At 39.6% G+C, this 27,863-nt stretch overlaps 1 protein-coding gene across 4 annotated transcripts in view; it reads left to right on the top strand.

Moving 5' to 3' along the window:
- VCAM1 (vascular cell adhesion molecule 1) overlaps nt 1–27,863 on the top strand; it is a 129,002-nt gene that overhangs the window by 4,292 nt on the left and 96,847 nt on the right. Inside the window, exon 1 of one of the 4 annotated variants that reach the window (XM_070592392.1) lies at nt 6,239–6,338. The exons of the other annotated variants lie outside the window; for them this stretch is intronic. The gene's annotated coding sequence lies outside the window, so the exon portion shown is untranslated. Of the gene's footprint in view, nt 1–6,238; nt 6,339–27,863 lie in introns of those variants that run through there. 4 annotated transcript variants of the gene reach the window in all.

Here is a 27,863-nt window from a genome sequence, read left to right as displayed (position 1 = left end):
TGTTAAGAGAAGACAAGACACAAACTGAGAGAAAATATTTGCAAAATATATCTGATAAAGGACTGTTATCCAAAATATATAAAAAACTCTTAAAACTCATCACTAAGAAATGAAACAGCCTGATTAAAAAATGGGCCAAAGACCTTAACAGACACCTCACCAAAGAAGATATCCAGATGACAAATAAGCATATGAAAAGATACTCAAGATCATGTCATTAGGAAATTACAAATTAAAACAACAGCGAGATACCACTACACACTTATTAAAATGGTCCAAATCCAAATCACTGACAATACCAAGTGCTGACAAGGATGTGGAGCAGCAGGAGCTCTGATTCACTGCTGATGGGAATGCAAAATGGCACAGTCATTTTTTAAAAAAATTTAGTTTAGTTGACATACAGTGTTATGTTGGTTTCAGGCGTGCAACATAGTGATTTGACATTTATACACATTATGAAATGATCACTGTGATAAGTCCAGTAACCATCTGTCACTGTACAAAGTTATTACAATATTATTGACTATAATCCCTATTCTGTATATTATACCCCTGTGACTTATTTATTTTATAACAGGAAGCTTGTGCCTCTTAATTCCCTTCACCTATTTGCCCAACCCCAAGCTAAACATACTCTTACTGTACAATTCAGCAATAATGCTTCTTGGTATTTACCCAAACTGAGTTGGAAATTTATGTCCACTCAGAAATCTGTGCGAATGTTTATAACAGCTTTATTCATAAGTGCCAAAAATTGGAAGCAACTAAGATGTCTTTCAGTAGATGAATGGATAAATAAACTGTGATGCATCCAGGCAATGGAATATTATTAAGCATTAAAAAGAAATGAGGGGCCGGCCTCGTGGTCGAGTAGTTAATTTTGTGTACTCTGCTCTGGCCGTCTGGGGTTTACAGGTTCGGATCCTGGGCTTGGACCTACACACCGCTCGTCAAGCCATGTTGTGGTGTTATCCCACATAGAAGAACAAGAATGGCTTACAACTAGGATATACAACTATGTACTGGGGCTTTGGGGTCGGGGAGAAGAGGAAGATTGGCAACAGATGTTAGCTCAGGGCCAATCTTCCTCATCAAAAAGCATACCTTTAAAAAAAGAAATGAACTATCAAAAGCCATGAAATGACATGGGGGAATCTTAAACGCACATGGCTAAGTGAAAGAAGCCAATCTGAAAAGGCTACATACTGCATGATTCCAACTATATGTCATTCTGGAAAAAGCAAAACTGTGGACAGAGTAAAAAGATTACTGTTTTCCAGGTTTGCAGGAAGGGAGGGAAGGATGAATGGGTGGAGCACAGGGCGTTTTTAGGGCAGTGAAATTATTCTGTACCATATTGTAATAGTGGATACGTGTCATTATACGTTTGTCAAAACCCATAGAGCTATACAACACAAAGGTGAACCCTGATATAAACCATGTACATTAGTTAATAATAATACATCAATATTGGTTCATAGACGGTAACAATTTACCACACTAATGCAAGGGGCTAATAATAGGGGAAACTCTGTGTGTATGTGTGTGTGTGTGTGTGTGTGTGTGTGTGTGTGTGTGTAGGGGGCATAGAGGCAGTTTAGGGGAACTCTGTGTATATATTCTCATCAATTTTTCTGTAAACCTAAATAAAATTTCTCTAAAAAATAAAGTCTACTAATTGACAAAAAATGAATTGGGGCTTGGGAAAGAACAAAAAGAGATGATTTGGAGATGAATGCTGTTTGTTTCACTCAGGGGTTAACTAGCTCTGGAACTCTCTTAGAAACGAAAACACTCTGGATTTGGGTTTGGTTTTTGAAACCTCATTGCAGATGGGAACTTTGTATACCTGGAGAATGTATGACTAGAAGATTCTAACTCAAGGAAGGTAGAGTGTCTGCAGAAGTGATCAGTTGAGCTGACTGTAGCTCCTCTTTCTTCATGGCCTTCATTGGCTGATGTGGCTACCACTTGTGCCCAGGAGCTGACCTGGCTGCCACCCATGGCCACCCTAATCAATCACCTCACCCTTGTGATTGATGAAGTTTCTCTTTGGAAGTCTGGAGAGAATCCTTCCCCGACAAGTATCACAACACTATTGGGCCCCTTTGAAGCTGGTCCCCATCTTTTTGTTTTTTTTCTTATAAGGCAGGACAAGTTTCCCCAGGACTAGGTCAGAATGTCAAGGTGACACTAGCCAAGGTTGCTCCCAAGAGCCCCTGTCTCTTCTGAAAATCAGCCACACGCCAGGAAGCTCTGGTATTTCAATCCTCTCCTCCCATCACCCATCATCAAAAGTTTGGTTTTGTGTCTCTCATCCAACTGTCCTTCAAGTTTGTCCCACAGTTTTAATTCCTGAAACCAGTCACCGGTCAAAAATATTCATCTTGGGACTGGCTCCGTGGCCGAGTGGTTAAGTTTGCGCGCTCTGCTGCAGGCGGCCCAGTGTTTCGTTAGTTCGAATCCTGGGCGCGGACATGGCACTGCTCATCAAACCATGCTGAGGCAGCGTCCCACATGCCACAACTAGAAGAAGCCACAACGAAGAATACACAACTATGTACCGGGGGGCTTTGGGGAGAAAAAGGAAAAAATAAAAAATCTTTAAAAAAATATTCATCTTTTACAAAGAGAAAAAGTATTTAAAAATGGGTCCCTCTCACTGTTTCTTGCAAGAAGCCCTGTTTCCTAGTGACTTGGTCACTCCTGCAAGCAGAGGTTGATTTGTCTCATCCTTGGACCCTCTTGTCTCACATGGGATGAGAGGTGGCACACTTATCCCTTTAGCCTTCTATCTTAAAAAAAAAGAAACAGGTCTTTTCTAGTAGCATCAAAGAATATTTTCTGTGAGTTCACAGAAATTGCCTTTGTTTGAACTTAATGATTCTGAATGCCCCTGAGCCTCTTTTAAAACCTGTTATGGATTTATTATCCACTAATTAACTTACACTTTCTAAATCTAATTACTATGTGGCTTCCATTGTGCCATTATAAAGCTCATCTTGAGGAGACAGATGGAAGTGTGGTGGCCTGTCCTGGCCTTGGTAGGCCTGGTTTACCTCTCCAATTATACCAAGCTAGGACCATCTTTCTATTGTGGACTTTCTTGAGGGAGAGTTACTGACCCCTAAAATCTGTCTGCTGGTCTAGGGATTAAATTCAGAGGTGATCTGTAGAGATATGGCCCATATCCCTAAAAACAAAATTGATATTTTGGGCAGATTTCCCCTAGACTGGGAACCAGGGAGTGAAATACTGTATTTGTAAAATTACATATTTGTATGAAATTCAAACATGCCTATAAAACCATGAAGGTGTAAGGATGTAGGGTGACTTTTATGTGGCTGACAGATAGAATCAAATGGTGAAGTGAAGCAGGACACTCAAAAAAAAAAAAGAGGCCATGAAATAGGAACATAAGGATCATAAAAGAATGGTATTGAATAAAGTATGGTTTCAAGAAGTCAGGTCACGATTACTGGGGGCCAGGCCACAAATCCAGGTCATAGGCGAGACTGGAAGGGATGGTAAATGCCCTAAAACCTGGGCAGGCTCCTGCCTCAACCACAGGGCTTGACCTCGGTGCAAAGCAACCTAGACATCATGACTATGTGACCTGAGAGCACTTCATTCCTAGGTTTGTGGACTTTAGATTTGTGCTTCAAAATCCTCTCAGATACTCACTCCCTGCTATTGCACCCCTCCTCTTACCTCACCCCTGCATCCTCACCCCTACCCCTTCCTGGGCCCCAGGTACTACTGCTGCCTCATGCCATACTGAACCTGTGTTTGCCTCTGTTTAGCAGGAAGGAAAAGATGCCAAAGACAAGCAGGACCTTGATAGGGTTTTCCCTCTTAAGTTATTCAGAGATTTGAAATACAGAGACTTTGGAGAGAAAATCTCTTGTTGAAGACAGACAGCAGGAGAACTGCTTTATTTCTGTGGTTCTCTGGACTCTCTCCTTCGAGATGGGGGACATGATGCTGAGCCCCACATTTGTTTGGATGGTGAAGCTCCAGGGACATCTGTGGAACACACTGTTCCTGATTCTAGGGCAAGACTGCTGAGAGTGAAAAGTTCAGCCTCTAAAATAACATCTCTCTGGACAAGTATCTCTCAACTGGCAAAGGGCCTTGCATGTTGGAAGGAAACCAAAGGTAACCATGGGATTCTGAACTTCAGCAAACAGAGAGGGCTTGTGGGTTCCAGTAGCTGCTTTTTTAGTTTTTTGATTTTTTTTCAAGGAGAAGAATGGGCAGTTTTTATAAATTGACCAAGTTGTTGGCAGATTCTGAGTAATTATTGTCACTTGTGGATAGTGTCTGGCAAAATAGCTGATCAGAGCTAGTGATTGCTGGGGGCTCTGCACCCAACCTGGTGTCTTTCTCAATCGCTTTTTGATTTGCACAGAAACATGTTGATTAGCATAATTGAAATGCTATTATAATCTTTGAAATGTGAATTGGGGCTAAAGAAGACTTGATGTGAAAAGTAAACAAGATCTGAAATTAAAAACCCTACCACCTAGGAGGCACTTAGTGCCTTCATCCCTCCATTTCATATATAAGCTGACGTCTTCAATCCTTTCTCTTTGTAAAAACTTGTGAATAAGAAGGACATGAGGAAAATTTATCTACTGATCTCTTTTGATAAAAGAGAAAGATTTGTTTATTTGGCTAATGTTCATGAAGGACTTTTCACGGGAAGGTGCGTTGCTGGGCAATAAGAGAATGATGTAACTGTGCAGTGCCATCCTATGTCCCCAAGAAGCTTCCAGTGTAGTAGAGAGGATAAGGCAGGACATGATATGGGCATTCAGCAAATGGGTAAATAGGACACACTGGGAATGTGTAGGAAAAGTAAGATCATTTCTGATTGGAGTGAGCTTAGTGTTGGGGACAGAAAGGAAGCAGCATTTACTGAATGCCACTAAGTGTGCTTGAGTGCTTACCAAGTGCCAACAGCGTGGCATGAGCTGCTATATGTCACCTTATGTAATCTTCACAACCATCCAAATAACAAGTAGTAAGTATTCTTAGACCCATTTTACAAGTTAGGAAACCAAGGCTCTGAGAAGTTAAGGAACTTGTCTAAGTTCAAGGAAATAGCAAGTGGTAGAGTTGGGACCCTAAACCATTTTTATCTGACTTCTCTGCTCTTTTCTCTATCCCACGCTGCTTCAAGGCCTTAGGGACAAATGCTAATTCCAGACAACATACCCGTTTTTCATAGGTGGAGAAGGTAAAGATGGGAAAGTGTTCTCGCTCTTGCAGGTGAGAGAAGAACATGGAGAAAGTTGTGGACATGACAATGTATTCTCACTTCTGGTCACGGAAACTTATCAAGGCACCATTTCCATGAGGCAGACCCACGGAACAACTGGATGTAAAACACCATTCAGATAATCTGGAAGCAATCTAAGGCCTAAGTAGGAAATGCCAATAATTAATTAAAAACAAAAAAAGAATAATTAGAGCCCTTTTGTCTGGCAGTCACCTGAGAGCCAAATCACAATTCTGGCTCTGCCATTGACTTCCTGCAGCTCCAAGGCCCCAGGAACTGGATTGTTCTTGCGTGTCTTGACCACACTCCTCTTTGGAATCCTTTAGGATCCTAATGAAGGATTTTTGTTGTTGTTGGTTTGTTTTGCTAGTGAAGCAATCTTGTTGACTTTTCTCCTTCTTGTTGCTCTGCTTAGACTCCAGAGACAGAGTCACTCTGGACAGTTTGGAGCCCCTCCAGGAATGCTAACCTTCTCTGAAGGGGGTTGCTCTGAAGAGGGGAAATGCTTGCTTTTCAAAAATACCTCCTTAGGAAGGCCATCAGCTGCCTCTTTTCTGCACAGTCCAGGAAATTTCATCCTCAGATAAGGGATTTGAGAATAGCCGGCTGTGGTTGCCTAAAAGACTCCACAAGGACAAATGCCCCAAACATAGTCACCCACATTACCCGGGGCCAAGGCCTCTTTGTTTATACTCCTTGAAGCTTTTCCTGCATTCCTATCCTATCTGTTCCAATCTCAGGCCCTATGCTGAGTCTGAAGGGATCATAGCCCCTGGAAGGATAGCTGGAATAAGCCAATCTATGGTGTGCCTTTTTCTTTTTTTTTTTGTTAGGAAGATTGGCCCTGAGCTAACATCTGTTGCCAATCCTCCTCTTTTTGCTTGAGGAAGATTGCCACTGAGCTAACATCTGTACCAATCTTCCTCTATTTTATGTGGGATGCTGCCACAGCATGACTTGATGAGTGGTGCCATGTCCCAGCCTGGCGTCTGAACCAGCGAACCCCGGGCCTCTGGAGTGGAGCACACAAATTTAACCACTACGCCACCAGGCCAGTCCCCCTTTTTCTTTCATTCATAAATTTGTTAGTTCTTTCATTTATTCATTCATCTGAGTGGGATTTTCTATTATTAAGAACTATTTGTTACATAACATCATTGTTTTTCTAACAACAAGTTATGGAGTACATGCTGATTTCCTTTGTTTTGTTCCTCTGAAGAAATGTGAAAGCAGGGTTTCTAAAGACTTAAGTACTTTGATGAATGGTATTTTTACCCCCATCAGGTGGTTGGAACCCATTTAACTTGGAAACACTTGAAACTAAAGATGAATCAGTTTTCCAGCTTAGCTCTCCCCTCAGGATCTGTGACAGATCAAAGAAGAATTAAGAGAATGTAAAGATGTGGACAACTAACAGGTCAGGCTCAAGCGTGCCAGCTAGAATCCAAGTCCATCCAGCACGCAACTAGGAAGGGAGCCCTCTCTTTGACAAACCCACGCTTCTGAGGGTTGTGGGTTGGTCTAGTTTGGATGTGGGTTGGTTTGAATTGCAAGTCACCTGGTGTGTCTTTCTTGTTCTCCATATCTCCACTAGTCAAATGGTACCATCCTTTGGTGTTTATATGTTAATAAAAACTTTGCTCCTAATTATGTCACTAATACGTCTTCAGGGAAGATGGTGATATGAAAACTGTAAAGAGAGTGCGCCAAGAACTTCATTATCAAAGGTGTATCATATATAAAGAGAGCATTTGCTTATACCTTGAGGGAATGTGGGGGAGATTTTATCCTCCTTTATCAAATCAAATGTCAGTCAGAATACCATTTTGAAACAGAAGTGACTCAGTGCAGTTGGCAGGCCCCAGGCAAATGTGTGAAATACTTAAAGCTGGATTCAATGTCTCCCAGCATTTCTGGCTTTCCCTCTCCCTCACTTTGACAGTACCCTCTCTTCCCACGATAGCCCTTACTCTTTCTCTCTCTTTCCTTTTCCTTATCAAATTTCTAGTATCCAGAAATGATCCAAAACTTATTTCCTCCAGGGGGTAGAAATGACTCAATTTGACATTTCACTTATGGAATTTTGAATGTCATAAAAAATAAAAAGAATGAAGATTTAAATGCAGACTTTCATACATCTGGGAACTGGGTGGGAGAGTCTTTAAGGGACGGGACTTCTGAAGCCCCTGGAATCAAGTGGCTTAGGTGATCTAACTCTTCCCTGCTGTTTGACTACTCAGCAGCATCTGATATATTGACACTGACCTTTTTTAAAAATAAAATCATCTCCTTTCTTGGATTTTGTCATCATATTTTATGGCTTTCCCCATCTCACTGTCCAAAGCATCTCAGATCCCTTTAACAGATCCATCTCGAATCAACCTCCCCTCAGAGGTCGGTCTCTGACCCTCTTTCTTTCTCTATACTCTCCTCCTGGGCTGCCTTGTCTGTTCTCATGGCTTTAAAGACCATCTTTGTGCAGATAGCTTGTATATTCTTATACCCAGCCCTCTGAGCTCCAGACTCATTCAGAGGTTTACTTGATATGTCCAACTTGAGACAGCTAAATCAAAACCATTGCCATGTTACCTCTAAAACTTATTTCACCTCTTCACCTATCTTCCTTATCTCAATAAATGGCACCACCAATGAACTCCTGGTTTATTACTTATGCCCCAAATTTGAGAGCCCACTTTGGTTCCTTTCTTTTCCTCTTCTCCTATATCTACTACATCATCAAATTCTGTCAATTCTGCCAACCAAAATATATCTGAATCCATCAGCTTCTATCCATCTCCATTGCCACCATCCTAACTGATGCCACTATTATCTCTCTCCTAGACCCTGCAATAGCTCCCTAACTGATATCTTTGCCTCACTCCACCAAACTCTTATTCAACATAAAACAAAAGTGTGGAGGTTAGGAATGAATACTCTGGAATGATCTGACCTGGGTTTGAATCCTGGCTCTGCCACTTACCAGCTATCTGAATTTAGGCAATTTCTTTAAGATTTCTGTGCTGCAGATGCTTCAGCTGTAAAATGATGGTCATGATTGTACCTACCTTATAAAGTTATGATGATTAAATGAGTTTCTTCCTTTTGAAGTGAGTAGAACAATGCCTAACATAGAAACCTCTTATTAATATGTAAATAACATCATGTCACTCCATGCTTAAAGTCCTTCAGTGGCTTCCCATGTTCCTGAAATAAAATTCAAGCTTCAAACCACACCCTCTATGTCCAGTGTGACCTGGCCCTGCCTTCTACTCTGACCTCATCTCAGTCCCCTCTCTGCCTCCCTCACTGTGCTCCAGACACACAAGTCTTCTCTCAGTTTCTCAGACACGCCAAGCTCTTTGCTGCCTCTAGGGCTTTCCACTTGCTGTTCCCTCTGCCTAGAAGCTCTTCCAATGCCTGGCTTCTCCACCTACTTCAAACTCAGCCTAAACGACGCTTCTTTTTTAGCAACCTCCTCTGGCCACTGTATTTAAGGGAGGTCCACTTTTTATTCTCTACCACAGACACCTTGTTTATCTCCCTCCTATCACTTATCACAATATTTAGTAATTTTATTTGTTTTTGTTTTCTGCCACCCTTACCAAAATTTAAGCTCTGTGAAGGCAGGGCCATGACTGCTGTGTTCACTGTTGGATCAATAGTGCCTAACACAATGCCCGGCACATAGGAAGTGCTGAATAAACATTTACTGAATGAATGAAATGAATAACTATTAAGCCAACTGTGACCTTCAGTGGGAACTCAAGGATAAGCTAGAATCCAAGTTCTGCAGGATATATCAGATAACATACCAACAAGTTCTACTCACCTGACCTGCTTTGTTGTTCAATAAAGCAAACAAACCGTGGATAGCTGTCAGTCTAGTAAAGGAGAAAGAGTCCTGGACATGGAACCAGAAGCCCTGGATTCAGTCCAGAATCTGACTCTAACCAGCTCTGTGACCTTGAAAAGGCTCTACACATCTCAGAAACTCACTTGCTTATGGAGAATGAGAGCAATTAGAATAAACAACCCTTAAGTGTCCTTCCAGCATAAACATTCTCTTTCAGATGCTACATTTTCTGTGCAGAGAAGATAAAACCAGTACACCATTTGGTTTTCATGGAGGAGATAAATCACATGCTGAGTTTTAGGAGAATCAAAAAATCATAAGCAGACGTTTGGACAGATTCTCTTTGGGAGTATCTTAAATAGGTGGGAAGTCATTCATTCAACAATTATTTATTGACTACCGTATGCTCCCTGGAGTCATGCTTGCTGTGCTTTATCTGAGAGCAGCTCGTCTCTCTCCTCTTCATTGCCATAGCTTACACACACACACACACACTCAAACACACTCTCACCTACGTACATACACATCTTCTTTCACCGTAAGTTTTTACTCTTGCTGTGTTGCCTAGCAAAATCTCTCTTATATCAATTTATGAAGAAAAAAAAATCCCCAACCACATCAGATACGGACCATTAGACTATGCATCCACCATGAACAGGAAGGCAGATTCTCCACATCTTCAGTCCCACTCACTTCTAAAGCCTTTGAGATGCCTGGGTCCTGCCCAAAATCTCTACAAGAGTCTCCATTCTCTTCTTCCTCCTCCACGTGTTCAACCACTTTTTCACAAGAACAATTTAAAGCTATTTTTGAGTTGGCTAATAATATCTATACTATAATGTTATTAATATTAATAATATTAATGTTGAAAGGATATAATTTTTATATATTTTGTGACATAATTGTACAGTGTTTTGGCTACATTTAGGGATAATGTGCTCTCCTAGGTTTGGTAAAAAGATAAGCCTCCAGAAATAAGTATTCATAGGTGGTTAAGTAGGCAGATCTACTTAGGATTTACTCTCAGCAAATTTCAAGTATACAATATCGTGTTATTAACTATAGTCATCATGATGTACCTTAGATCCTCAGAACTTATTCAGTAAAATAAAGAGATGCCTCCATGCACCATCTCTTGTTGTCCAAATTCTACCAGTTCTTCAAGGACCAACTCACATGCTGCCTCTACTCTAAATCTTTCTTTATTTCTTTTTTAGGAAGTAACCGGCTCTTCCTTTGAACTCCTGTAGCACTTCATTCATTCATTTTCTCATCTATTCAACAATTGTCCACTTCTGTAGACAAAAATGTCTGCTCTCATGAAGGTTATAATCTAATGGGGGGAGATAGACAAAAAAAATATATGTACATTATGTTAGATGGTGATAAGTGTCATGGGGAAAAATAAGACAGGAAAAGGGTATAGGGAGTTCCAGGATTAGGGGGAGAATGGTTGCAATTTTGAGGAGAATGGCCTCATGGAGAAATGATCTTTAATCAGAGACCCGTTGGAAGTGAGGGAGTAAGCTGGAAGAGTGCTCCAGGGGGAGGAAATGACAAGTGCAAGACCAGCGTGCCTTGAGAGGAGTGAGTGAGCCAGTCCAACAGGCGATGAGGACAGACATGTAATGGTGGGATGGGGATGGGGCGCGGATCCTCTAGCTGTTAAGGATTTTGTCTTTTACTCAGAGTGAGATGGGAAGCAGAGTTTTGAGCAGAGAAGTAACTTCATCTGATTTATGTTTCAAAAGGATCACTGTGGCTTCTGTGTTGCAAATAGGCTGGAATGGAAGCAAGAGCATTGTCAAAAGGCTAAGACCGTGGTGGTAATGGTGGAAATGATGAAATATGGTTAGATTTTGCGAAAGTTTTGACAGTAGAGCTGGCAGGAAATCATTCTGAGATGTGGAGTATGAGAGAAAGATGGGGAAGATGCAGGAGGGAGCAGGTTTTGGGAAGAAGATTAGAAGTTCAGTTATGGACATGCTACATTTGAGATATCTATACGACATTTGGGTCAAGATGTGGAGTGGACAGTTGTATTTACGAGACTGGAGTTCACTGGAGAGGCCTAGGCTGAAGATGTAAATTTGGAAGCCGTATGAGTATAGGTGGTATTTAAAGACCAAGATATCACCAAGGAATGATGCTTTTATCTGTGCCTCTTTTCAACATGTTTTCTATATTTTATTATTAGTTATAAGTTTCCTCTCACCTGTTACTAGATTAACTTTTTTTGAAGATAGGTTCTATGTCTGAACTCTCACAGGGTCTAGCCCAGAACCTGGCTCCAGGTAGGATCTTGGTAAATGATGTTAGTTTGAATCAATAAAACAAGTTAGTAACAGCGCAAGACAGAGTGTGATGAGGAGTTAAAATTGTGGTACAGTTAATGCTAAAGATTTTAGCAAATGATGTGCTCATTGTGGTCTGGGAAGGTCGGGCCCAGAACATGGGCACCAAGAGGGAAATAAGGGAAGGGAAGGATCTGGATAAGGGAAGTGCAGGAGAGAAAGGACCCCAGAGTTGGGAAAACAGGAAAATGAGACTTCTTCTGGTGCTATGAAGACTATGTTACCTGAAGAGGAGACATCAAATACTGAATTTGGGGTTAGGCATTGGATAAGGTTATGCTATACGCTGAATGTTTTTGTCCTCCCAAATTCATATGTTGACACCTAATCCCCAGTGTGATAGTATTTGGAGATGGGGTCTTCAGTAAGTTATTATGTCATGAGAATGAGCCTTCGTGAATGGAATTAATGCCCTTATAAAAGAGACCCCAGAAATCTCCTCTGCCCCTTTCCTCCATGTGAAGACACAGCAAGAAGACAGCCATCCAGGAACCAGGAATTGGGCTCTCACAGACACTGAATTCTCCAGTGCCTTAATCTTGGACTCTACAGCCTCCAGAACTGTGAGAAACAGTGTTTGTTGTTTAAGCCAACCGGTCTATGGTATTTTTGTTATAGCAGCTCGAATGGACTAAGACAAGTGAGAAGAATTAAGGGGATGGTTGAAGAAGGGAATGGCTTAAAACGGCAATTCTCAAACTTGATCCTGCTTGGAGGGCTTGTTAACACACAGATTAGTGGCCCCACTCCCAGAATTTCTGATTCTGTTGATCTGGAACAGGATGGAGAATCTGCATTTCTAACAAATTTCTAGATGCTGTTGTTGCTGCTTCTTTAAGGTCTACACTTTGGGAATTACTGGTTTAGACAGAGAACAGGCATTCTTTTTCTTTAAAGTCAATGATATGGTAATTAATCACCTCTACAAGAGTAATAACTTGGTAATTATATTTTCATATAGTCAGAAAGAGTTTAAACCTAATTTTTATACACAGAGGGATTATAACAAGGCTGTGTTAGTTCATTCATTTTGTATTCAGTTTCCAGAGATATTAACTGACATTTAATAGTTTGATAATTGATCTGTATCATCTTGAATCGTTGGTACACTCTTTGATGGAGGAATGGAAAGTATTTCTGGAAGCCCAATGCACCTTCAATGTTTAATTTCTCTCACTCGTGGATAAAAATTGGGTCACTGTAAATTTGTGAACTTTTTCTTGAGATAATGTCAAAAGTCTCCAGGGAGTAGCTCACTTCCCTGGAAAAGAAGATAGGATTTGGGAAGTAAATTGGCAACATATACTTGGTATAAATACATGTAAGAAAATCATACTCTGATTCGTTAAGCTGTTTTCTAGAATTTTTGGCCCTTCAAGTTTTTATTTCAGTCTTGTAGATTAAAACATTTTTTTCGGGAAGCCAACATTTTTGCCAGCCTTACTCAGCACCACCTCCACCTCTCCCTAGACTTTCCCTCAGGCGTTGGGTCAAAGCACAGCATACCTGACGGCAATATGCATCATGAGACTTGAAGTTTGTGGAATTGCAGAGCTAGAAGAGACTGCAGATATTATTGAATCCAAGTCCCCTCCTTCACATATTTATTTTTTCAAAACCACTTATTGAGGTCATGGTATGTTCCCAGTGCTAAGATAGAACCCTAAGATACAATAATTATAATGGTAACAATGCCATTTAACATTTATTGAGAGCTTCCTATGTGCTATACACTGTTCCAATACTTTACAAGTTTTACTCTTTCAATAGCCACAACAAGCCTACCCAGTAGTTCTCTTATTATCTCTATTTTATGGATCAGAGATTGGCAAAGTATGGCGTGTGACCTGCTTTTCTAGGGCCCGTGAGGGAAGAATGGTTTTTACATTTTTAGAACATTGTAAAAAAAAAAAAAAGGAGAGCGAGAAAAAGAGAAGAATAAAATGCTACAGAAACTGGATTAGGCTTTGCAAAACCTAAAGTATTTACTACCTTGCCCTTTACAGAAATATTTACGGAGTCTTGTTATAGATGTGGCGACTGAGCCAAAAGGAAGTCCATTTTGTATGGACTATCTTTCTAAAGGCAGTCCATCTCTGGGAAGCACAGACTCTGCTTTTGAGTTGCTCACAACTAAGGCCCAGAGAGGTTGAAGAGAGTTTCCCCAGTTATATAGCCAATTACTGGTGGTGCTGAGACTTTATGCCAAGATTTCCAATTCAATGTTATTTCTACACAGGTACAGATACACCTCAAGATATGCTTCTTGATACACTCTGTAGAATAGACCTTAGAAATCATCAATTTTAAACGTTAAACACTTGAATTCCTTCTACTTACTCGATGCAAAGTTATCTAGTGAGGAGAACTCCACGAGAGGTCAATTCGTCTTTGGATAGGTTTAGTGGTTAGACACTTGTCATCAGATATCTGGATAGTCGGTGTTCCTCATCCTGCCTTCTTGCAAGGTTTGGGCTAGTACGAAGTCATCTAGCTCTAACTACCCGAGCAGTCTGAGAGATTTTCCGTAATGATATCTAATCTTTTCTTCTCTTTTTTTCTTCTATTGACTATGCTACCACATGGTTCTGTAATAAGTTTTAGTTTCCATTTCTTAGGTTAAAATTATTCATTGTAATATGCTGAAAATGTAAATAGAATGGATGATATACTCTGAGGAGCTCCAAAGTAAGTGTTGGGGCTCTCTGGGATAACTAGGGCAGTGCCCCAGGTATCATCAAAAGGAGTCTCTGTACCAAAAGGGCAAGCTCTTCATGTGCCCTACAGAGAAGCCAGCCAGGCCACATGTCCTCACCCACTCTTCCCATCTAGGGTTCCATTAACCAACCCTACTCACTGCTAAGGGAAGTGTCATTTCACTTGGGCTGAGGAAACACGATGCAGCCACCAATAACTGACCAGTCTAGATACTTACATTAGATATGGGTAGCCAAGAATCAAAACCACTGGAGGAGAAACCAATAGCATGAAAGAGAGTCTCCAAAATGGGGGAAAAAATGGAGAAACTAAATCCTGAGGAAATAGAGTTAGCACAGGAAATAACAGTTGAATAAAATTCTATTTAGGTATCTCCAAAAAGATTTGAGAAGATTTTAAACTCATAAAATAAGAATAGTTACTATGAAAAAGAAGCAATTAGAGAACTCTAAAGAGCTTTAGGAAATTTAAAACTTGATTTCCAGAATATCCCACATCCCTCAGTAAAAAGGTTAAACGGAGACAACTGACAACTGAATTGGCAATGGAGAACAGGTCTACCCAATAGAAATATAATGCAAGCCACATATATAATTTTAATTTTTCTAGAAGTCACATTACAATAGTAAAAAGAAACAGGTGAAATTAATTTTAACAGTGTATTTTATTTAACCCAAAATAAACAAAACATTATCATTTTCACGTGCAATCAATATAAACAATTATAAACGGGATATTTGCATCCATTTTTTTCATTCTAAATGTTTGAATACTTGGTGTGTATTTTGTGCTTACAGCACATCTCTATCCAGACCAGCTACATCTTAAGTGCTCAGGAGTCACTGCGGCAAGTGGTTGCCGTATTGGACAACATAGACCCAGAAGACTGAATTAAAGGAATTGTTCCAGAACGCGGTAAAAAGGAAATATGAGAGAAAAATTAAGCATCAAGAGGGATACAAATGTTGTCTCAGGAGTGAAAGAAGAGGGAGGTAGGATGAGTTACAGGCCGTTGTAGAAGTCTAAGTGAGACACTGTGAGGACTTGGCCAGGGAGGCAGCAATAGAAATGCAGATCAGTGAGAGGATACGGGATGTGTCTGGGATGGAAGCATGGGGCTTGTTGACAGATTCCATGTGGAATCAGGAAGAGGAGGACTGAGGTGTAGTTCTTGGTTTTTGGCTTGAGCAATTTGGTGATCAAAAGTTTCCTTTTTTTTGGTGAGGAAGATTCACTCTGATTCTTTTTGCTTGAAGAAGACTAGCCCTGAGCTAACATCTATGCCAGTCTCCCTCTATTTTGTATGTGGGTTGCTGCCTCAGCATGGCCACCGAGGAGTTGTGTAGGTCCATGTCTGGAATCTGAACCCATGAACCTGGGCTGCCAAAGCAGAGTGCACTGGACTTAACCACTATGACACCATGCTGGCCCCCAAAAGGTTCTTTTTTCGAGGGTATGCAACACAGAATATAGTCCAAAATTTGAATCTGAAATACAATCTGGTGTTCTGCTAAGCCAATTTTTCCAGCACCATGTGGTTAGGCTTTTGCTAAACACAGGCAACCTTAATGTATTGCAGTGTGAAAAAAATTTGTATTTATTATCTGAATATTTTACAATACAAGAATAAATAAAGATTACAACCAACATGTGCATAATGTTATACAATTTAGAACATGCTTTTTGTATATAATCTCATCTAATCTTCACAACTGTCCTACAAAATAGGTGTTATTATCAATTTTTTAATGCTAATAATAATAATGACATTAACTTGTTCAATGTCACATAAGCAGTGGTGCTGATATTTGAACTCAGATTCCTGATAACTTCATGAGCAAATAAACTTGTCAAAGGGAGTCTATCTTTATTCATTTTTCTTCATACAAGTAATGTACTTACACAGGGAGTCGATAGACAAAAGTAAGTCACTCACTCATAATTCTAAAATTTCAATATAACAGGTATTACCATATGCAGTGATTTTAGATTTGTAAAGGTTGCTTTAAAAGGAAAAAGTATTGCTGATGCTCTAATTTGCCCTCTACTTTCTAGAACTCTTCTATTTTTTTTCCCAGAGTACAGGAAAAACCACTGGTTTTTTTCTCCTATTTTTCTTCCAATGGCTTTAAAATATGTTGATTGTACATCTAATCATTCTAAATTAAAATTGTTTTGAATATTAACCCTTTATCAGATATATTATTTGCAAATGTTTTTTCCATTTCTGTAGGTTGTCTTTTCATTTTGTTATTTTCTTTGCTGTGCAGAAGCTTTTGAGTTTGATATAGTCCCACTTGGTTATTTTTGTTTTTGTTGCTTGAGCTGTCAAGTCCAGAAAGTCTTTGACAAGATCAATGTCAAGGAGCTTTTTCCTTATGTTTTCTTCTAGGAGTCTTGTGGTTTCAGGTCTTATATTTAAATCTTTAATCCATTTCGAGTTGATTTTTGTGTATGGTGTAAGAAAAGGGTGCAGTTTAATTATTTTGCATGTGGGTATCCAGTTTTCCTAACACAATTTTTTGAACAGACGATCCTCTCTATCTCATGGATTCCTGGTGCCCTTGTCATAGATTAGTTGATCATATGTGTGTGGGTTTATTTCTGGGCTCTCTATTCTGTTCCATTGGTCTACATGTCTGTTTTTATTCCAGAACCATGCTGTTTTGATTAATATAGCTTTGTAATATAGTTTGAAATCAGGAAGTGTGATGCCTACAGGTTTGTTCCTCTTTCTCCACTCTTCAGGGTCTTTTGTGGTTCCATATGAATTACAGGGATTTTTCCCCCTATTTTTGTGAAAAATGACATTGGAATTTTGATAGAGATTACTTTGGGTAGTATGGACATTTTAACAATATTAGTTCTTTCAATCCATGAATATGGGATATCTTTCCCTTTCTTTGTGTCTTCTTCGATTTCTTTCATCAACATTGTACAGGTTTTTCAGTGTATAGATCTTTCTCAATAGCAAAAGCTAAATAACTCAATTAAAAAAATGGATTAAGGATATGAGTAGACATTTTTCCAAAGATTTTCCTAATAGATGTATGAAAAGGTGCTCCATATCACTATCAGAGAAATGCAAATCAAAACTACAATGCGATATCACTTCACATCTGTTAGGATTGCTGTTATCAAAAGGGCAAGAGATAACAAGTGTTGCTGAGGGTGTGTAGAAAAAGGGATCATGTGCACTGTTGGTGAGAATGTAAGTTGGTACAGCCATTATGGAAAATAGCATGGATGTTCGTAAAAAAAAAAAATACAACTACCATATGATCCAGCAATCTCACTGCTTGATACTTGTCTAAAGGAATTGAAATCAGGATCTTCAAGAGAGATCTGTACTCCCATGCTCATTTCAGCATTATTCATAACAGTCAAATGTGAAACAGCCTAAGTGTCCTTGGTGGGTGAATAAGAAAATACGCTACATATATACAATGGAATATTAGTCAGCCATAAAAAAGAAGGAAATTCTGCCACTTGTCACAACACAGATGAACCTGAAGGACGTTGTCCTAAGTGAAATAAGTCAGACAGAAAAAGACAAATACTGTATGATCTCGCTTATATGTGGAATCTAAAAAAGTCAAACTCATAGAACCAGAGAGTAAAATAGTGGTTGCCAGGGATGGGAGGGTGAGGGAAATGAGCACATATTGGCGAAAGAGTACAAACTTTCCGTTATAAGAGGAACAAGTTCTGGGGATCTAATGTACAGCCTGGTGACTTCAGTTAATAATACTGGATTGTGTACTTGAAATTTGCTAAGAGAGTAGATCTTAAGTATTCTCACTATACCAACAATAAATAAATAAATAAATAAAATGGCAGCTATGTGAGGTGATGGATGTGTTAACTAATTTGGTTGTGGTAATCACTTCACAATGAACGCATATATCAAACCATCATAGTATACACCTTAAATGCATACAAGTTTTATTTGTCAATTATACTTTAATAAAGCTGGAAAAAAAATTAAAAATAAAGAAAAAGATGGCCAAAAAAGAGAGATAATTATTACAGATCAGTAATGGTTCAGGGAAATGGAAAAGTTTACACTTATAAGAAGAAAAACGAAAAATTTTGGTAGTTGTGCTTATGGAAAAACCTAAAACTTAATTTAATTGAAGTGTCATATTAATTTATTTGGTGAAGTTGAAGACAGAGTTATAACGAACAATCTATCCTTCCCATCTATTCCTTGATTAGAATTATATTATCACAATGAGTATGCGGGGAGATGTTCATCAATTTTTTCCCCCTCTTACACACTATCAATGTAAGTGAGAGTTCCCTCAGACCTTTTACTTCATTCACCTCCTTGCCTCCAGTAATCTCTGAGCATGGATTGCAAAATAGCTTTATTCATTTAGACTGACCTTTATTTTTTAATGATAGGCATTAGAAATCCAATTAGAAATTTAATTAAGATGTGACTTTGTTAACCTTTATTAGATGGATTTCTAAGCCCCAGGAATAATATTAGAGTCTCAGCCAATCAAAGAAGGTAAGCATGTGCACGAGACTTTCCAGAAAGAACTCAACAACCATCTATAACTATTATCTTAGTTTTGGCTCCCATCCTCAACATTTCCTGTTATACTTCTACAATAGCTTCCTATCTAATTATCTTGCCTCCATTCTCCCTATCTCAAATGCGTCCTCCATACAGCCATTGGAATGATCTTTCAATAACACACATTTAATCATGTTATTCTCCAACCATTCCCCTTAATATTCCTCAATGGCTCCCTGTTACCCTCAGGATGATCTGTTTGTCATGGCATACAGGTCCTGCATGGTCTAGATTCTGTCTATTTCCCCAACTATATGCCTTTATGTTTCACATGGTATGTTCACAATGGATACAGCCACATCTACAACCTGAAGTTCCTAAAATGTACTGTGATTTTTTCACATCTCTTTGTCTTTGCAGCTGTTGTTCCTTTGCCCTAGAACACTTTTCTAGGGTAACTTTCTCATCTGTTGTAAATCGGCTTGTTCATTACCTGCTGGTTACGTCTTATGACGGACACTACTACACTATGTGTTCACCATACTCCACTTCCTTTCCCCTCTGGAATCAGTTGGACTGCTTCCTCAGGCTCCCTCAAGATAAGGAAAGACCTGACGACTGAGTTCCAATGAAAAGAATGTGGGTGAAAGTGACTTATATCACTTCCAGACCTGACCCCTACAACTGCCCAGATAATTCTCTATGCTCTCCCTAGTTCCTCATCTCTGGTGAGATGCAAGGGATCCAGTGGAGGACTCCAAGGCCTTAGGGGATGGTGGAGCCACTGGATTGAGGGAGCCTGCTCACCCCCTAGGCCATGTGACTAGGAACACTTGTGATGACTACAGCCTGAGCAAGGAATAAACCTTTATTGTGTTAAGTCCCTGAAATTTGGGGGTTAGTTGTTATAGCAGTTAGCCCACAATGACCAATACACCTCTGTCAGTGGCCCCTTTCCTCCCAAATCCCTACCATTCTGCCAAAGTTATGTGTGAATAAAGTACCCCTCTCTCCAGGCCCAGTCTAGAACTGGTTTATCGATCTAAATGAGAAAGAGAAAGTTTCTTCCCTCATAAAGTTCACATCTTGGTGGGAAAGACAGATAAGAAATATTTAATAAAATCTGAAGTGTAACTCCAAGCAGTTATGGCACTGTGAAGATAAAGATGGGTAAGGAAATGGAGAAGGAGGGGAGAGGGGTCTATTTTTTACAATATAATCAGGGAAGGCCTTTCTGAGTATACTGTATTGAGCATTCAGCTGAATGAGGTGAGAGATAAGTCACACGAAGTTTAGGGAACTAGAAAGGGAAATAGAAAGAGTTAAGGACCTGCTGTGGGAAATAGTATGGATATTTACATCGGGGATATCAATAGTATCAGGAAGAGCAAGAAGACCAGTACAGCAGGAGTGGAGTAAGTGAGGGGAAGAGAGGAAAGAGGGAGTTCAAGGAAGTAAGGAGGAGCCTCAGACCACAGAGGGCCTTGAAGGGCTTGGGATTTTACTCTCATGGAAATAGGGAGTCATTGGAGGATTGTGAGCAGTTGAGTGACATTTTGAAATGATCGCTCCGGCTAATGTGTTGAGAACTGTCTGTGTCTTGGATTTATGTTGGCAGACTCCCACCTGGCTCCAATGCCTTGGGCCCACCATGGGTTTTACCTCCAGTCCCTGCTGAGCAATGAAGCCAAAGATATATGCCTCAGCATGTCTTGTATGCTTCAATGCTTGTCTCCTGGTCTTATTTCTGACCTCAGCTCATTTCCCCAACTTTCCTGCCATTTCGTCCAATTGTTTGCAAAGAGGTTTTTTTTTTTCATACTTCATTGAGCATTTTTAGATATTATGTGGAAGGAAGGCTTCACAGTTTTTGATCGACCATACTGCCAGAAACCCTGATGACTTTTATTTTTCAGTGAAATAAGGAGCAAAGTCTCTAGTTGGGAACGAGTGGGAGAGTCGATGGAAGAAAGAGGAGACGCTTGCTTTAGATGGGGGAGAGTAAATTCACTACAGAAATGTAGGGTTTTGTTTTTTTGTTTTTTTGATAAGGTCCAAAAAGATTAGGCAGGGAATGGTAATTGTGTTCAGGATTGTGGCAATGGAAGGATTAAGGATGTATTTCTTCCCCAAGAAACGTAGACTAGAGAAACAATGAGTAACACATGTAATAATTAAAAGGCTATATTTCATTCTTTCAACCATTTAGTTAATTCAACAACAATTTATTAATGATTATTTTAGAGCAGAATACAAAAACACAGTCTCTGCTTAGAGTCTAGTAGGGCAAGAAAAAAATGAGTTCTCTCATAGAGGTATGTACACCAAGGGGGCAGCATATCAGTTTGTCTGAAGGAGGAAGTATGTGCGGTCAAGAACAGCTGCAGACAGCCGAGCTGAGTCTTGAAGGATGAATAGAGACTCTAGGTACAGGACTGGAATGAGCACGTAGGTTCACGCAGAGCAATGAAAGGCACGGTGAAGAACTGGAAACACAATGTAATTCAGAGATGAGACTGTTATTGAAGTTTGGTGTAGTTAGGAAAGGCTGCACAAAGGAGGTGGGACTTGAAGAATTGGAAGGGTTTGAAAGGGAGAACGAATGGGGAGGAGACTTTAGGCTGGGAAAAGCATTTACAACAGAGGTGGGATTACTTACGGCACATGTTGAGGTGGTTAGGAGAAATACATGGTGTGGGACCATAAGCACTGTATATGTTACAGTACATATTCTTCTCCTGCAGAGTTGTAGGGGTGATGGGGTGGGGAAAGACTAGATAGGGTGATGGGACTAGGTTGTAGAGGATCTTGCCCAACTCCAGGGTCCACCTTTGACATTCAGTTATCTCTGTACGAATATGAAAGGAGATATTTTCTCCTTTGTCTATTTCTCCCTCATAGAGCCTTAGCACATTGTTGAACCCAGGCTAGTTTCTTCAGGCATTTGAGAACATCTAGTGATGGCCGAGTATCCCTCAGGAGGGAAGCTAGGTGGCACTACATTACTGCCCAGCGACTGCTCTTTCAGAGCCTAGGGCACCCTTGGTTTTAAATAAGTTTTGATGAATACAAAACTATTTAGTGTAGCTTTGAGATAGATGACCTGGAAGCCTTCTAGAGAAAGAAAATTTGTTCCTTTTGTGAGTTTTTGTGTAACGAATCACTGTTATTTGGCCCAGAATTAGCCAGCTGATCTGCCTGAATTCTGCTATGAAGGACATAATTCTGTTTGTAGAGGAAGATCACATTGTATTTTGCTACTGGAGAAATTCTTTATTGTATTCTGTAAGTAAAGCATTGCAGTGATCAAGGATGCATCATGATCTCTTTCTAAGCTTTAATAAAGACAAAAATGTCCTTTTGGTTCCTTAGAATTCAAAAGATGAAGATGAGAAATAAAGCTGCCTTCTTATGCCCTTAATGGTAGAAGTAGGATTCCCACCAAGGGCTAATGACAGCTAAATAAGTGTTTGCCTGGATAACCCGCTGCTGTTTTGATTTCCTCAAAGTTTTTCTCCCTCGGGAAAGTAGCATTGAAAGCTAGCTTAATTTAAGAATGCTTTGTACCTGATGCAGCCAGTCAGTAGGCTTCAGGAAATAAGGGGCTTGCCTTTAGAGCCGAGTGAAACCAGAAGGGCGTCTAGATGTTCTCCGCTAATAGAACATGTTGATCTAAGACATAGATTTGCTATGGAAGAAGTTAAATACGGGGGAGAACATAAAGCAAGTTATGTAACAGTGAATCTCTTTTATAGAGGCTTCATAGTTTGCAGTAAAACTTTGCCCCTCCCCTCCATTTTTCTCTTGACTTTCTCTTATTATTGTATGGAATTATGTTACCTAAGTTAACAAGAGTGAATAAAACATTTAATTATAATCCTACGTAATGCATCAATTTCTGAGCCACCGCTTGCAGGATATCAGGGGCCTCTATGGGCCACTAGCCATGGATGAAAGTTTGTTTTGGGTCAGTAGGAGCCAGCTGAGGTGAGATATAAACTCACCAAGATCATACGATATGGAAAGAGCTGGGGACTCAACTCTAAACTGATCTGTGCAGCACAGCAAAAGGTGGAGGGGTTTGAGCGGTCAGATCCAACGCTAGTCCACAGGGTGGGATAGGATTGTAATACATAAAGAGAGCCAAGAGCCCCATGGTGGTAATGGATTGAAGCGGAAGCTGGAAAGGACCAGAGAGGAGAGCCTGCAGGCATATGGACTGTCTGAAAGGTACAGGATTGATTAGGGAAGATCGTATTCTGTTTTCTATCCTGAAATTATCCTACCTATCCTGAAAAATCCTTCCTGAAATTATCACTTGCGTTTGATGAGCCTTACCTCTCTTCTCTAGGGAAGTGAAAGAATGATGGCAATTAGCATACTTTTCAACTTGCCCTAAATCATATATTTACTACCCTCATGAATAGTTGCATAGTTTTATATTTCCAGCATTGTATTAAAACACATGCATTTGGGCCCCAGTACTATGAATACGTCGAAATTTCCTGTTCAAAAATCTTATAAAAATGGCCATTCAGAACTCAGTAAGATGTCAGGCCACATTCAAAAATTAGTTAGTGAAATAAACACGGTAAACGAATATCCTGTGAGACAATCAGGTTTCAAAGAACCTGATTTCGATGAACTAGAAAGTCAGAAAAAAAGACATAGAACGCTTCCTACTGTGTGTTTGTGTGCAAATGCTGATTATCTTAGGTTAAAATCAATCAGTTCTGCTTTGAAAAGTGCTGAATGTTTTTCTGCAGCAATGTAAACCAACTTGAAAAAAAAGAAAAAAATCAAAAGTAAACAGAAAACAAATTCAGTTCTTTGTAAAAAGATTTGTTTCCAAGTTTAGCAAAACTTTTATTGTCAAAATATTTCTTTTCTCCTCAATAACTCTCTTTCTCTCTCTATTGTATCCCATTGGGGGAACAAATTGCTTTACCTCATAGAGTTATGAAAGTCATAGAGATCTGAACCAGCCTGTAGATCCCATGGCTTTGCTGTGGCACCAAATCAGCACGATAATTCATAATCATAACAGCAAACACTTACAGAGCACTTACTAGGTGCTAGGGTCTGTGCTAGGTTCTTTATATATATATTAATCAAGTTAATCATCATAACTCCATGAAGTAAGTTGTCAAGTTAGTAAAATTCGAAACCGTTTTCTGATATCATATAAGGATTACTGGAACCGTCTGAAGGTCATGAAGTTATTCTTAATCTAAAATATTGTTTTCATATCTGCCTTGAAGAAAGTGTTCTAAGGATCTCTGTTTCTTCCTAATATCCCAGTTCCCCAAAGCAGAAAGCTGATTGGAGAATTGAGAAGAGCATCTTATTCCTTGATTTCCAAGTTAGACACGTTATTACAGCAAGGCCAGCATTTATTGCCCTTTTCAGCAGTTTTATTGAAAAGCACATCACATTTTATTGGCTGGGAAAAGGAGGTTTGTCCTGTTCTTCTAAAAAATGCATAATTGTGCATTTTATTAAAGCCAGAGTTAAGGAATTCTCTTTCTCAGCAGGCCAAAGACGGGCAACACTCTGGCGATGACTTTCTGTTATCCCAATGTCCTGTTGGAGGTTTAGATTGTGACTATGATTTGCTCCTCTGACATCTTCCTGGGGACCAAGGGATGTGTTTAATGTCAACCAGACCCCACGTCTTCTCAGAAATGGGGGCAATGCCAACACTTGTTGTTAGGGCTATAACAATTTCCTTATTCAACATGACCTTGGTTTCCCATTTCGATAACCTGGGATAGTGTGCTCTCTTTCAATTTGGCAGAAGTGGTGTGAGGTTGTTGTCAGTCAGCTTTGTCAGATGCTTGTTTCCTTTGAAGGCTTGTTTTTGCATTTTTTTCCTATATGAAGATCATGGCTTTGAGACCCGCTGAAAATGTTCAACCTCTGCGAGATGTTCCAGGGCACACTCAGTCTATCATGAGAGAGCCTGGAAGCCCAGGGTCCATGTCTCAGCTTCACTGATCATTGGCTCAGGGACCATGTGACCATCACTCAATCTCTTGGGGCCTCAGTTTCCTCAATTTTAAATCAGAAAGTTTAGATAAACTATCAAAACAATATTAATGTTATTAATAATAATACTGACATTTATTGAGTGTTTTTCCAAAAGCCTTAGCTGGCTTCTCTCATTTAATCCTCACAACAGCACTATGAGACAGGAACTCTTGTTACCCCGTTTCACGGAGAAGTTGACTGAGCTAGCGAGGAATTAGTCCATCCACCTCTTTAACATCATGTAGTCAGTAAGTGGTAGAGACAGTACTTAAGGCCAGGGCACCTGTCTCTATTCTCAAACTGTGATCCGCAGACCAGCAGCATCAACAAATACCTGGGAACTTGTTAAAATTCAAATTCTTAGGCACATTCTAGACTGACTGAATCCAAATATTTGGGTGCAGGGTCAGCCCAGGAACCTGTTTTATGACAAGCTCTTTGGGTAATTCCTATGCACACTAAGAGTTGAATCACTGCTCTAGAACTTGTGTTCTTAATCCCTATATCGTGCTTTTCTGCATTCAATGAATTTCTCAGAGTGTCTAGAACATTGCCCAATTGACTCTGTTTGGTTATGTGATTGTGGTTGTTCCTCCCCCTGGCTCTGTGTATGCTCATCCCTCCTGCAGCTGGGTGTCTGACCCAGAGGATGGCCTGTACCTAGGGAAGAAGCAGTCAAGGGCATACGAAGAGTGTATTCCTCTGTGGTTCCTGCCAGTATCCTTTCCGTGTCTCATGCTCTATCAAAGTCAATGCATATTAAAGTTGTGCCGCCAGAAACACTTCTATTTTACAATTCAAAAAATGAGCAAACCATTGGAAATTTGTTTGAATACAAGAACATATGCCTGTTAAATGCATAAACTTCCCCTCATTCCTAACAAAGGGACTCAGACTTTATCAGTTCCAGGAGATGTTGAATCTTTCATTTATGGGAATTAGCCAGAGAACACTGCATGCTTCTCTTTCTGTTGGAATACAGTCAAGTGATGTTTGTGACCACCAATGATAACAGATGCTATAAAAACAACAATTTGATGCACAGCCAGATTGTTACATAAACCTTTAGGGGCCTTTAAAAATTCTTCTGGGAGAACAAAACAAATGGAATTTTTATTTTTTCTATGTGGCCTCCTATCAATCCTAGTCGTATCAGCTACCATGTCATCAATACATTTTTCAAAATGTCTGAATTCCTTGTACTTTATTGCAAATCGTGAAGGGTATAAGAGTAAGTGTTGCATTTGTAGAGAGTTAAGAGAAACATGACTGTGAAAAAGAGGAAATTCCAGCAGGAAAGAGAAAAAGTATGTTTCCATATAACTTTTTTTCTTTAATTTTCTTTTTTTTGCTGATGAAGATTAGCCCCAACCTAACATCTGTGCCAATTTTTCTCTATTTTTTATATGTGGATTCCTGTCACAGTGTGGCCAATGAATGGTGCAGGTCTGTGCCCAGGATCCAAACTCTGCCAACCCTGGCCACTGAAATGGAGTGCGCCAAACTTAACCACTAGGCTGTGGGGCTGGCCCCTTCATATATCTTTCTTAAAAAAAGTTTTGAAAAATTCAGAAAATGTAATAAAGTACAAGAGGAAAATAAAGATCATTCATACTCTCATTGTTCAGCACTGTTAGCTTTTTAGTGTATACATCTTTCTAGACATGTTTTGCATATATAAATATTTATACCATAGATCTATATTTTACCAAAAATTAGATCTTACTTTGTAAACTGTTTTGTAAATGTGGTAGTTGTGGTTCCCACTTCATGTCAACACATACAGATGTGTGCATCTTTCTAGGGTGACTCTTCTTGTTTGTTAGCAGTCACTCATGTAGTTGTGGTGGTGTGGGCTCCCATGTCATGTCTGCCTGAGACATATCCAGCGTCACCTGATCAGAATATGGGGAAATAATTGGGTGGACATAATATGTCTTTCACAGTTGGTCACTGGAAAACTAAATAAAATGACTAATGTGAAGTTTTCAAATCATTGATTCTGCTGCCCATGGCTTGCTTGCTTTCTGTATTTTAAATTTACAAGTACTGTGCAGATCTGCATTAGAAAGTTCAACTGTAAGACACATTTTCTGTGATGAATAGCTCCCTTCCCTTACCAACATTCCCAAAGAAAGCCTGATTTTGTTTCTTTTGTTCTTTTTTTGCTCAGGGAAATTCTGCCCTGGGGAAAGCACTGTTAGGGAGATTCCAGGGATCAAATTCAGGCCATTTGAACCATGTCTTAACTGTTTAGTTATTGAGAATTTTTAGGGATAAAAACTTTACTGTAAATCTAAAAGGATCTAGATTTAGGCCTTATCTACACATAAACTGGCTTGGGGAGAAAAGGTAGTAGAATTCAGTGAAACAACTAGTGATGAACTAGTTACCAACTGGGAGCTCTTGGCTGCTTTTTTTCAAGGTGATTTCTATGGGAGGCTAAAATAAGATACTTTTTTTGGTGATGGATTTTTGTCTTTCAAACCAAAAGGCTTTACTGACACAATGTTTTGCCAAGAGATGTTTACCCTAAAGATTTACCAACGTAAGAATAGAATAATCTGTCTGAATCTGATAATATGCAGTGGCAGATTCTTTGTTTTGGTAACGGATATTAACCAAAGAATACACAGTGCAGGCACTCATGAGGGAAGGTCGCCCCTTTCTGCTCCAGATCATGACAGTTAAGTAATAACATGCATAGGAAGGGGGCTTGGGGAACATAAGAAGAAATTCTTGAAAATGCACTTAATGGTCCTCGGATGGTCAGAAAGTATTTGCGCATCCTTAAAAATAAGTAATTTTTTCTTAACCGATCAGAGTTCCTGTGCTACCTCCCCTTAGGCAGATAGATGTAAAACAGTAGCTGTTTGGTTGATCAATAATTTTCACTTTCTACGAACTCGAATCATTAACATTTCAAGTCTTTTGTTTCTCTTCTTTCTAAAGAATAGAGACTATTGTTTATCACCTGTAAAGACTAAATTGTTATTTATAAAGAAATTATATATTTAAAATGTTAACAAGTAATTCTAGTTTAGAGGCTAGGCCCTGGAAAGGAAAGTGGGAAATGGAGGCTGGTATCTACCTTTT

This window comes from Equus przewalskii, chromosome 24 (assembly GCF_037783145.1).
Source record: "Equus przewalskii isolate Varuska chromosome 24, EquPr2, whole genome shotgun sequence".
Classification (NCBI taxonomy): domain Eukaryota; kingdom Metazoa; phylum Chordata; class Mammalia; order Perissodactyla; family Equidae; genus Equus; species Equus przewalskii.
This window is presented reverse-complemented; position numbering and strand designations above follow the sequence as displayed.